Below are 13,045 nucleotides of genomic sequence, written 5' to 3' on the forward strand. Positions count from 1 at the left end.
TTGAGTCTGCTTATATATAAATAACTGCAGCCTCACAATCCTGAAGTTGATTAGCTCTGCGCTGTACACAAAGCGATTTCTTAAATACTCGCAACTTCAAACCTGGAAAAGAATGTGAGAGGCTCCATCAGCAGTGGTCTCTCAGGCTCATTGGCTCCTGAAACATGGGTGCAGGCTGAAGAAGGGCTGCCAGGGCCAGGACCCAGTCTTCAGAGGACTCCAAGGAACATTCAACGCTGTCGGTGAGTTTGGGATTTGAAAAAACCACCGACCGTTGACTGTACCTTGGGGTCCTTATAGACAACACTATATTTCCTGAAGCAAAGGAGCATGCTGTGCCTTCACATATCACATTAGATCACCAAAACCAGTCCCGCCCCCCATCCCCCAAAGGTGGTCCAGTTAATTTTTTAAAAGCTCCCCTCTATTTCTCTTGCCCATTGTTCCTTGCTTTTTGTTGTGTTTTCGACAAACAAGTGTTTCATTTCAACAAGATAAGGAAAGCTCCATGATAATACCTAATGTTTTTAAATGTCTCCTAGAAATAGGCCATTCTGGTGAGAAATTGGATGTAGCAAGAAGAGATTTATTAAAAACATGTATTTCATTTTGGAGTAAAATCCAATTAAGTATTTTACAGCCATTTCTCCCATGTCCCCTCAAAACCTTTAATTAGGGACAAGGAGAGGATTTAATAAGCAAAAATAGCACAGAACTGTCCAATGTCTGCACAGTTCTTAACACATTCTACCTCCAATTACAGTTAATGTGGTTAAGTTCTGACAGCCCCATTAGAATACGAGCTGTTTGAAAGCAGCAACTGCCTCACCATTTCCATCCACACATAAGCTGATTTAAATGTTCGTTAAATTCAAGTAAAAAGTCACGTCTAGAGTCAGAAGGATCTGGGATGAATCTAGGCTCAGAACTCCCTAACTAGCTGTGTGACCCTGGGCAAGTGTCCGAGTCTCAGTTTTCTCATGTATAAAATGGGGGATAATAAGTATCCCTACTTCATAGAGTTTTGAGATTCAGTAAGATAATATATAAAGTGCTTTGTATTCCTAGCACACAAAAAATGCTCAATAAATGTAAGCTATTATTATTATTTAATCCAAAGCATAATCTGTGCTAATTTACTTTGAAAGGCACTCGTAATTCTCAGTTCAAAACAGAGAGAAAGAAATAGGATCCTCAGCTCTTGTTTATACCTACCAGTATGCAAGCACTGCCTGTGTAGTCACAGAGCTACCCGTTAGCTTTTCCAAGAGCTCCTTCCCTTCCCTGAACCACAGTTTCTCCATCTTTAAGAATCTCCCAGCTCTACTGTCAATGTTATCTATAATTATGTGGATCCTCAACGGCTGGTTACTAAGAGAGATGCCAGAACCAGACCTCAAAAATCCAGCGTGGAAAAGAAGAGCCAGGAGTTGGGACAGGCCAAGGCAACTCCACCAACTTGAAACACTGATGGCTGCACTCAACATTCATTGCTGTCGGTGGGTTTGACTCTGAATCAACTCACTGATCAATGAATGCAAACTGCGGACCAAACAACCCAAGGGAAGGAAAATCGTGTGTAGAGAATCACCCCAAGTGTATCAGCTACTGTGCTGGGTGGGAGCTGCTGCTGTCTCCAATGTACTGGCTAAAGGCTTTGGTTCTAATACAGAGTAAGCCCTCTAAATTCCTAATATTCTTCTTCCCCCCCACCTTTATCTTTTTAAAAAAACAATGTTCTAGAATTAAGGAAATATTTTATAGAAAGAATAAACATCATACCATATTTTAAAAAACAATGTTTTCATAATTTTTAAATTAAAAAGAATCACATGCTCATTATTTAAAATTCAAATAAGAAATAAAAACTGAAAATCCCTTTCCTCATCATCTGCAATCATTTCCTCAATGGAAATCACCTATAACTATAATAAATCAGTTTAATAACTTGTTTAAAATAATAAATATAATTATAACAAACTATTTATTGTATTATCTATCATTAAAAGGATAAGTATCATAAGTAAACTAAATATTTATTTTATTTCCTTGAAGACCTTTATCCATGAACATATAAATAGATACATACCACAACTTTGTGGTTTTTTGGAGCATGGCTTAAAACAAAAGCTACCTCATTTTATTTTATTTTATTTTATTTTATTTTATTTTATTTTTTATTTTTTTGGCTGCACCGCATGCCTTGCAGGAGTCTCAGTTCCCTGACCAGGGACTGAACCCAGGCCACGGCAGTGGAAGCCCAGAATCCTAACCACTAGGCCAGCAGGGAACTCCCCAAAACTACCTCATTTTATACTTACTCCCACACAATCTGCTTTTTCACTCAGATATACATTACAGATAGCCTTCCACAACAATCTTGTTATATTGTTATATTAACTATACAGTTATATGCCTTAGTATGAACACCCTGGTTATTATTGTTCAAATATATTTAAATATTCTCTTTTGACCGAAACTATAAGGTCCATTCATTCTGACCTTTGCAACCCACATCCCTCAATTAAGAGAAAAAAACAAATGAGATGGGAGATTCACTTCATTTCTCTTAGCAAAAATTTAAATGTAGTATCGACTCTCTGAATCCTTTAAAATAAGATAAACCACTAAATCTTTCATGATAATGACAGGAAAACAAATGCCTTGGTCATGAATAATTTATCATACACATAAGTCTGAGATAGAAACAGATTCTCATAGCAAAAGTCAAATTAAATAAGGCAGCAGGAGAAGAGGCTTGTCAACTTAGCCTTCTGAAATTTTTTTTCTCAGGGGTAGGAAGGAAGGTGAAGTGCAGGTGTAGTGAGACAAGAACTAAAAAGACAAATCAAAGCCAAAAGAAAAATGCGAAAAATAATGAGAACTGGGACTTCCCTGGTGGCGTGGTGGTTAAGAATCCACCGGCCAATGCAGGGGACACAGGTTCAGGCCCTGGTCCAGGAAGATCCCACGCGCCACAGAGCAACTAAGCCCATGCGCCACAACTACTGAGCCCGCGTGCCACAACTACTGAATCCCGCACGCCTAGAGCCCGTGCTCCGCAACAAGAGAAGCCATCGCAATGAGAAGCCCGCGCACTGCAGCGAAGAGTAGCCCCCACTCTCTGCAACTGGAGAAAGCCCGTGCACAGCAACAAAGACCCAACGCAGGCATGCATGCATGCATAAATTTATTTATTTATTTATTTATTTATTTTTTAAAAATGATGAGAATTCAGGAAAAATATGGGGTTCAGGCCAGTGTTTCCCAAACCTGGTTGTACATCAGAATCATCTAGAGTTGCTTTTAAAAATGCAGGTTCCTGAGTTCTACCCCAGATCAGATGTAGGGCCCTACGATCCGTATTTTATTATAACAAGTTCACCAGGTATTTAGAGCCACCGAAGGCTGGTTTGAAGCAAAGCCAAGCCCAGCAACTTAACACTGGATTCTGACCACCACACTTCATGTCATCCACTTCTCAACTATTGCCCAAACTTCTGTGTCACCATCTGATACTGCCACTAGTCTTCTGAGTACAGAAAAATATAGCCATACTTATGTTGCTATTGAGTAACTCTCTTCAGAGTGAATAAAACTTTGCACCATGTTGTGGCAGCCAAACACATCAAATTGTGTCTGATGTTTTATAGAAACAGATGCACTTCAGTTTATGTTCTCTCAAAAACTAAAAACTACCTAAAGAACCTAATGAATGGGACCTTCCCTGGTGGTCCAGTGGTTAAGAATCCGACTTACAACACAGGGGACACAGCTTCGATCCCTGGTCAGGGAACTAAGATCCCACATGCCGCAGGGCAACTAATCCCGCGCGCCACAACTACTGAGCCTGCATGCCACGACTAGAGAGACTGTATGGTGCAACTACTGAGCCCTCATGCCACAACTAGACAGCCCACGTGCCGCAACTACTGAGCCCATGCTCTGGAGCCCGCGCGCCACAACGAAAGATGCCGCATGCCGCAACGAGGATCCCACATGCCGCAACTAAGACCCGACGCAGCCAAAGTAAATAAAATAAATTTTAAAAAAAGAAAGAAAGCAGCCATTAGAGTTTCTTTTTTAAAAAAAAAGAACCTAATGAATGAACAAGGTTAAATTCAGATGACTGTCCCACCCAAGAAGCCTTTATAGAAATCAAAAACTTTTCTTCCTTTCATACTGGTGGACACATAGGAGGTAATTCACATATTGCTGTTTTTCAGGATGCCATGCATCCTATAGGTATTTATTTTCAACTACCAATTATTTCCAAATTTCTGAAAACATTAGAAAAGAATGTCTGACAGGGCTTCCCTGGTGGCGCAGTGGTTAAGAATCCGCCTGCCGATGCAGGGGACATGGGTTCGAGCCCTGGTCCGGGAAGATCCCACATGCCACGGAGCAACTAAGCCCATGTGCACCACAACTACTGAGCCTGCGCTCTGGAGCCCGTGAGCCACAACTGCTGAAGCCCGCATGCCTAGAGCCCATGCTCTGCAACAAGAGAGGACACCGCAGTGAGAAGCCCACGCACCGCAACAAGGAGTGTCCCCCACTCGCCACAACTGTAGAAGGCCTGCGCACAGCAACAAAGACCCAACGCAGCCAAAAAAATAAATAAGAAGAATGTCTGACATGTTCTTTGAAAAACGTACAACTAAACAAGCATGCCATTTATTTACCCAGAGAATCAGTAGTCTCTATATATGCCAATGAAAAAATTACATATTTTAGCCACCAAAATCCTCTATAGTTTCTATTGGATAAAACTAAGTGCTACAGGAAGGGAGAAATTATGTGAGTTTGAGGGTGTTTCCTGCAGACGGGACTTGTAAATAAATACCTGCAACAGAGAAAATATGTGGCATGTATAGTGGGCAAGAGCAGAATAGTTCAGAGATTGTTTGGGTGCACTGAAAAAGTAAAAGGACAAATTACAGACAGTCTTGTGAGCCAAGCAGAAAAGTTTAGAATTAGTGCAACAGGAAGCCACTTTAAATGGTTAGCTCCGCAAGGAGATAATGAAAGCAAGACTTTGGGAAGATTCACCAAGCAGATGAAGTAGGAGGAAGGAAGGAGAGATCTGAGACAAAAAGAAATAGAAATCTGTTGCACAAAAGAGCTAAGCTAAAAGGGAGGCAGCAGGAATAGACAGAATGAAAAGGATATCTCAAAAAGGTATTTTAGCTTTTGGTTTTGGTTGCTTTTTGTTTTTCAAATAGATTTTTTTTTGGGGGGGTACTACGTAGTTACTGAAAAATTCATACAAAGGAGAAAACTAAAGTCCACCAGTTGCCCCCCCGCATCATTCTGTTCAGTGTATTATTCTTCCAGATATTTCAGAGATATTTAAAATATTAATATATGTATTTATATTTAGAGAAAATATCACAAATTACACATAATTTTCCGTAACCTTTTTTCACTTAAAACATTGTGGCCATCTTTCCAGGTCAAAGGATTAGAGCCATCTTGTAACTGGCTCAAACAGAAAAGATAGTGACGAAGTTCAAACAGACTGGAAGCAAATATGTTAACAGTTGAAATCTCCAAGTTGTAGAATTAAAGGTGATTTTTAAGTTTATCATTTACAACTCATCTATATCTTCCAAGTGTTTGGCAATAAATATGAACTATTTCTACAATTAAGAAAAATTATTTAAATGCCTTTTTTTAAAAAGCAAAGATTTCTTTTAGATGCAAGATCTACCTATGTTTGGCTGAAAAGCATATGGAAGAATCCACAGAGGGAAAGGAAGAAAAGACGGACCATTTTTATTAAGAAAGGGTGCCTGTAGAAAGCACAGCTGCAGGGACAGTGGAAAGTAAAGGGCTCCAGGTCCATGGTTGAAGTGGTCACTTTGGAGGACAGACACATCAGCCTCAGAGAATGAAAATTACAAAGCAAATTCCAGCCTACTTCTGTTCTCCTCTCAGGCTGTATCTCAATAGGATCCAACTGGGTGATCCCAAATCTTGCAAGGGGCCTGCCATGGAATAGTCATTCCATAAATGGTTGCCAAATGAATTCCCTTATGTTTTATGACACAATTATGTTTATAACTTATGAAACTCCTTGAAGTAAGCATAGGATACCTTCAAACCATCTGTGCCATAAAGTACAGTTCCAACGCAGGTATAATTTTAATATCTACCAGATATCAGGACAAAGTTATCTTGATTATACTTGCTATAGAACCCCTGAATTTATACTGTAGCCCAACTTCCCCTCCTACTCTTCAGACTAACTAAATCTACTGAAAAATACATGCACAATCAATCAAAATCACATGCCCCTTTCTCTTCTCTTCCCAGTACAGTGGGTCCTCCGTATCCAAGATGTGGAGGACCAACGATACTGCACCATTTTATATAAGGGACTTGAGCATCCTCGGATTCTGGTGTCCAAGGAGGATCCTGGAATCAATTCCTGTGGATACCGAGGGACAACTGTAAATAGCTGAGGCAAAACAGTAGAGTAAAAAAGAAATAAATGGTTTGGGATAGTATGGAGTTAGAAAACCTGAATTTAATTCCAATTTCTACCATGGTTATGTGTTCTTGGACAAGTGAGTCACCTCTTAAGCCTTAATTCTCCATGAAAAGAGACTAAGTATACCTCTCCTATCTTCACAGTATTGTTGTGAGGCCTCAGAGAGAGCACAGTGAAAAAATGTGCTGCAAACAGCACACCGCAGTACAGCCCAATGCATCCTGGTCTTTGACGGTACTACTCCATGGCTTATCCCCACTTTTAGTAGATAAGATTCCCTGACTCCCCAAACTCTCACCTACTTGTCAACCAGAAGCACGTATTTGCAAGATGTCTAGCTGAGGTTATTAATCTATAACCTGGGGCTGAATGCAGGCATTTTTCTGTATATATGTGTCACCAGCATAGACAGTCCATCAGAGCCACAATCTATTTATTTAGGTCTTTGTAAACTTCTCTCAGAAATATTTTAGTTTTTAGTGTACAAATCTTACACTTCTTTTGTTAAATTTATTCCTAAGTATTTTATTCTTTTGATGCAATCGTGAATGGAATTGTTTTCTCACTTTCATTTCTGGACCGTTGCTAGCTATAAAAATACAACTGATTTTTGTATATTGATCTGGTATCCTGTGACCTTGCTAAACTCAATTAGTTCTACTTGTTTTGCGTTTTTTTTTGTGAATTATTTAGGATTATATATAGGATTATGTCACCTATGAATAAAAACAGTTTTAAGACATCCAATTTAGATGCCTTCCTCCCTAACCCCCACATTACTGTACTAGCTAGAACCTCCAGTGAATGTTGAAAAGAAGTAGTAAGAGCACATTCTTACCTACCTTATTCCCAATCTTAGGGGAAAGGTACTTATATTTACCCAATTAAGTATTATGTTAGCTTTAGGCTCTTCATAGATGCCCTTGGTCAAATTGCAGAAGTTGCCTTCTATTCCTAGTTTGTTGGGAGATTTTGATCGTGAATGGGTATTGAATTTTGTCAAATGTTTTTCCTGTGTCTACTCAGATGATCATGTGGGGCTTTTTAACCTTTATTTTATTAGACTTATTTTATGGCCCAGAATACTCTTAGAGACTGTTTCATGTGTACTTGAAAAGAATGTATATTCTGCATGCAGTCAGTATTCAATAAACGTGAGCTATGGTAAGTTGGTTGATTACTTCTCAATTTGTTATAAGCCTATGGTTATTGTTGATAGTTTTATTCAGCTTTACAGTTGCTTTTTGGGGACAGGCTGTGTTGACCTTCTCACTCACTCATGCCAGAAATGAATCTCCTCCTCAGATATGTTTTTACAAATCTCACAAGTGATAAAATCCTAATCTTGGTGAAGCCAAACAGCTAGTCTGAATTCCAGTCTATTTTCCTGAAATCAGACCCAAGTACCATAACAAACTGCTCAAATACAACTCAATCCCAAAATACACTTAGGAGGAAAAACTTCCTGAGGAAGGCAGAGGAATAAAGTTACTCTGGAATACTGGAATGATTTTCAAATCCCAAAGGCAACAATACAAAAACTTGAATATCAAAGATTTATCTTCAGTTTCCACTACCAAAAGCCCTAACTGTTGGAGTCACTAGTACCTTCTATGTGTGTATACAATCTGAACCAGCCCCAGAGCCAATCATGGCTAGGGCGAGAGTACCTGGACAGCCTCAGATCTTGTCACCAGGTAGGTACTCAAATAGGTGTTATGCAGTGAGGTACACTGAGGGCTACAAGCGGCCCTGGCCACTGCAATTAAGCCATCAGCACGCTTATAACTCCCAGCCAATAACTGAGTGGTTTTAAAGTATCTTTTCTACTTGCCAAACTTCAAGCATCACCTAATGCCTGGATTTTCACTGCAGTTGCCAGATCCCCATCCTTTCCCACCCCAGGGCTAGCAAATAATTCCTACTCAACCATGCCCCTGAATTTGCCCTACCTTTGCACTATCCCTCAAATACCGGACTTAATGGGGAGTGTCTGCAATCTCCATGCTACCTGTTTCCTGACTGAAACTATCATATCAGAAAATTTGTCTGCTCTATTAATATTCTCCTTAGAATGCACCTGCAGCTTCTACTGAATAGTCAGTGGCCATAGCCCCAGGTAAATGGATATCTGGACACCAAGCTGGGTTTATGCTCTTTCCTGAGTATTTAAGATTTGAACACAAATGCTTCAGTTAGTCTGTGTTGAGCATGGGTGCTGGAAAGACATGACAAGGCAGGGCAAATCAGGGGTAGTCATCTTCCATCATGGACACAGAAGCAAAGAGTATCAGTCTGAACGAGAAGTGAAATATGAAACAGAAGCACCAGAGAAGCAGAGATAAGCCTCCACAGAGAGATGGGAAAGAAATCCTGGTCTTGCTCCTTCATGAAATCCAACTGAATGCTCCCTCCTTGGGCCCCAAGAGAAACCCTGTATTTTCCACCAATGTCCCCATTTTAAACTAGCTTAAGGAGAGTGTCTTTCTTACAATTTAACTACTTGAGTCAACACCTCTGGTTTTCCTCCCTTGCTACCAGTCTATATTTCCCAGGCACCAGCACTGTGCACACACTTTCGTGTGTTACTTCACCATAATACAGCTCCCTGTGTTCAACTCATGTTTTTCTGACTATGCCAAGTTTCTTTACAAACCTCTAAAACTAGATCATATTCTCAAAGCTCTAAAGTTTTCTTTGGCTATGATGAACAGGGAATGAAAGGCAGTGTGGTCTTAACCTTTTAGCCTTAGCTTCTCATCTGGGAACTACCACCTACTACATTGGGTTGTGATGGGGATTATAAGGTGAGAATAAAGTGCTTAGCACGGCATCTGACATATGGCAAGCCCCACTAAAGGTAGGTCTTTTCTATAATAGCTTGATTAAACTTGTACATACTGAACAATAGGTAAAAATCATATCACTAATATTTAGGATCTAAATGGCACCAAGTATATCAAGAAAACTAATCAAGAGTAATTCCTGCCAGGCAGCAATCTTTTCACATGACAGCACTACATCACTAACATGTGAGCAGCCGTATCAACTCCCAATCAACATCTATTTCTTCCAAACTTGTTTCTAGTTCCACTGTTCTTTTGAAGCTTTTCAAATTACCCTGTTACCTTTCATCTGCATTTGTAGGATCATTTCCACTAATTTACCAATGTTGCTTTTGAGGTTTGTTTGCTCGGTGATATTTTTATCCAAGGTATTTCAAAAGAGAAAACAAAGGTCAGAGGTTGAAACTAACTGGTCAGACTTAACTTATAAAACTTAAGAGAATATATTTTTGGTGAAAGATAATTAAGGGTCAAAATTATCATGATTAGGAAAGGTGACTAAGGTATTTTAATTTTAAGTTTTTGTCTAACAAAACCTCTCACAAAGAGAAAGAGAGACAGAGAGAAACAAAGGGACAGAGACTAGATTTCACAGTTAAGATTATCTTGATGAAAATGATGTTTAGGGCCTGGCTTTTATTGCATCTTAGTTATGTTGAAAAATTCTTGGACAACTGAGATGCTGAATAATGCACACACGAAAAAAAATCAACAAAAATCCCAGCACAAAATCATTACATAAAGGATTTTACTTCCTTCTCGATTACCCTTCAACATAAGGAAAAACAATTCCTAGAAGAATCATTTGTTGTTAGACTCATGTAACAAATAATTCTGTCAATAGGACTGATCACATGAGTAGTAATTCTATCAACAGTATTAGAGCCATTATCATAAACATCTGCGCATACATAGTGAAGACACACATTCACACACACAATGGTGAGATTTTGCTTTAAGTCACAGAAGACATATATTTTTTCTATTTCACACCTAGCTCCAAAGGCCCATTGCACTGAGCCTTCTTCTAGCTAGCCTGTGGCTGTTTTCTACCTTCTCCTCCTCCTTCCCAATCTTTTAGCCCCATGATTCTCAAGGTATGAATTTAAAGGATCCTCATGGTATATTAATCCAACTTTCATCCATCTCATGAGGGACTGATGTTCAGTTCATGTCTACTTATGAATAAAGGCTATAAGTAACTTGTTAATGGACTGTCAATAAAATTTGGTGTTTATAAACTAAAAGTAACAAGAGACTCTTTAGCATTCTACTAATAAGCCTGGCTGTCACAAAATGGGTGGCAATGGTGCAAAGATCCTACTGCAAACACACACATAAAATCAACTGGAAATCTTGCCGTTCTCTGAACTCCATTATCACTGTTGAGGGAATTAGTGGTAGTTTTCAATTACTGTTATTCTTGCTTTTTAATCTTCATTATGACTCATTCAGCATCATTGTTTTCAAATTAGTTTGATACATGCTGTGTATCATAGTACACCAACAGTATGCTTATTTAAAAATTTTCTAGTACTGTAATTAGACTTTGACATGTATATGCTATGTTTCAAATACGAACCATACCTCAATTGCTAATGCACATTTATCATCCTCCCTCCAAATTTATTTGCACGTAATAGTCCACTGTCAATGAATTTTCAACTGGAAAGCAGGAATAGGAAGGTTAAGTAGATAATGGGGTCCTGCCTAAGTCAGCTGTGTTCCTAACCTACGTAAGTCACTGAGGTCAAAAAAGTTGGCATCCATTGCCATAATCAAGCAAGCTGCAACAGGCTGCCAGGTCACTCTGCTTCCAGCCTAGTTGTCCTCCCAAACCTTTTCTCTTCTTAACTACTTCAGGGAGCATTAGAACTCACCCCACCCATCATCTTTTAACTTTCACAGCCTGATAATTCTATTCATAGCTTCTTAGAATCTTACATCCCCTTAAACGACCTTCTTCCTTCACTACTATCTTAAACAAATCCTCATTCAGGAAAATTTCTGTTCTCCCAATTTCCATTTTTATAAGGGAAACCCACACTTCGACTATAACATTCACAAAAACTCTTCTTCACGCCCAAGGAAAGAAGTCTCAGACCCAAGGGACAGCAGGGAGCTATTGATGCCTCTTCTTGCAGTCTCCCTGGAAGTAGATTATCAGCTCTTGGATATAAGAGCACATCCTTCTTGCCCTGACTCCCCAAACTCAGATCTCTTTGCATTAACGGTCAGCTCTATCACCTTTCCCCCCCATCCCCCAATATTCAAAAAAAAAAAGCAACTGGATAGCCACTGAATAAGCCAAGATTTTGAAGTTTGAGAGGCAATGGAAGGAAGGCAGCAGAATGGATTCCCATATAATATTAATTAGAGTTTCCAAACATGCTCTTAGAATGAGCTAAAGGCTCACTCCGTCTCTCATATCTTGAGGGCTAGCAGTATTACTTTTCAGAAAATCTTGGTTTTCTGTTCCGTTTAATTATGAGTTTTACAAGCATTGTTTCCCATTTTTCGGTCTGATTGCTTGCTCTTGGCTCTTCAGTTAGGGCCTGTTGCCACCTAGTGGACTAAGTGGGAATAAATGCCAATACATCATCACAGCCTCCCGCCACTGTGCTCTCAGAAGAGACCACTAGATGGAGACTTCAAATTTGAAGCAGAAGGAGGGTGCCTAAACCTATCTAGAAAACCAGTTAGTTGGTGTAAGACTACACAAAAAACTAATAAAAACTCACACAAGTAAAAGCGAACGTGTCCAAAATGCCACTGAGGTTAAGGATATAGGCTTTGACTCTTTTGAACATAATCACAAAAATCTACAATAAATATTACCAAGTTGAATTACCAAGACTCCATGTTCCCAATGCAGAGGGCCCAGTTTCGATCCCTGGGCAGAGAACTAGATCCCACATGCATGCTGCAACTAAGAGTTCACATGCCACAACTAAGGAGCCCACCTGCTGCAACTAAAACCCAGTGCAACCAAATAAATAAATAAATAATTTTTTAAATCCACAGTTTTTGAAACATACATAACTTTAAAACAAAACAAAACAAACAAAAAAAAAAACAATGTGGCATAAAGACAGACATATAGACAAAAGAAACAGAACAGCAAGCCCTGAAATAAGCCCTCACCTATATGGCCAATGACTGTCAACAAGGTTGCCAAGACTATTCAATGAGGAAAGGACCATCTTTTCAACAAACAGTGACGGCAAAACTGAATATCCACATGCAAAAGGATGAATGTGAACGTCATCTTATACCATATTATACAAAAAATAACTCAAAATAGATCAAAGACCTAAATGTAAGACATAAAACTTTTAGAGGAAAACAAAGGGGAAAAGCTTCCTGGCACTGGATTTGGCAATGATTTCTTGGCTATGACACCAAAGGCACAGACAACAAAAGAAAAAATAAGTAAGTTGTACTACATCAAAATTTAAAACATCTGTATATGAAAGGACACAATCAACAGTGAAAAGGCAATCATAAATTGGGAGAAAATATTTGCAAATCATATATCTGATAAGGGGTAATATCCATAATATATAAAGAAATCTTAAAACTAAAAAAACAAAAAACAAAATAACAACAACAAAAAACCTGATTAAAAGATGGACAAAAGACTTAAATAGGTACTTCTCCAAAGATGATATACAAATGGCCAATAAGCACATGAAAATACATT

General features: G+C 39.0%; 1 protein-coding gene and 1 long non-coding RNA gene across 3 annotated transcripts in view; one reads left to right on the forward strand and one right to left on the reverse strand.

Moving 5' to 3' along the window:
- LOC132367970 (uncharacterized) overlaps positions 1–7,611 on the forward strand; it is a 38,562-nt gene extending 30,951 nt beyond the window's left edge. Inside the window, exon 3 of the long non-coding RNA XR_009503894.1 lies at positions 6,319–7,611. This is a non-coding gene — a long non-coding RNA (uncharacterized LOC132367970). The remainder of the gene's footprint in view (positions 1–6,318) is intronic.
- Positions 1–13,045, reverse strand: part of NR6A1 (nuclear receptor subfamily 6 group A member 1) — a 207,171-nt gene that overhangs the window by 143,557 nt on the left and 50,569 nt on the right. The gene's annotated exons all lie outside the window — the stretch shown is intronic.

This window comes from Balaenoptera ricei, chromosome 6, assembly GCF_028023285.1.
Source record: "Balaenoptera ricei isolate mBalRic1 chromosome 6, mBalRic1.hap2, whole genome shotgun sequence".
NCBI lineage: Eukaryota > Metazoa > Chordata > Mammalia > Artiodactyla > Balaenopteridae > Balaenoptera > Balaenoptera ricei.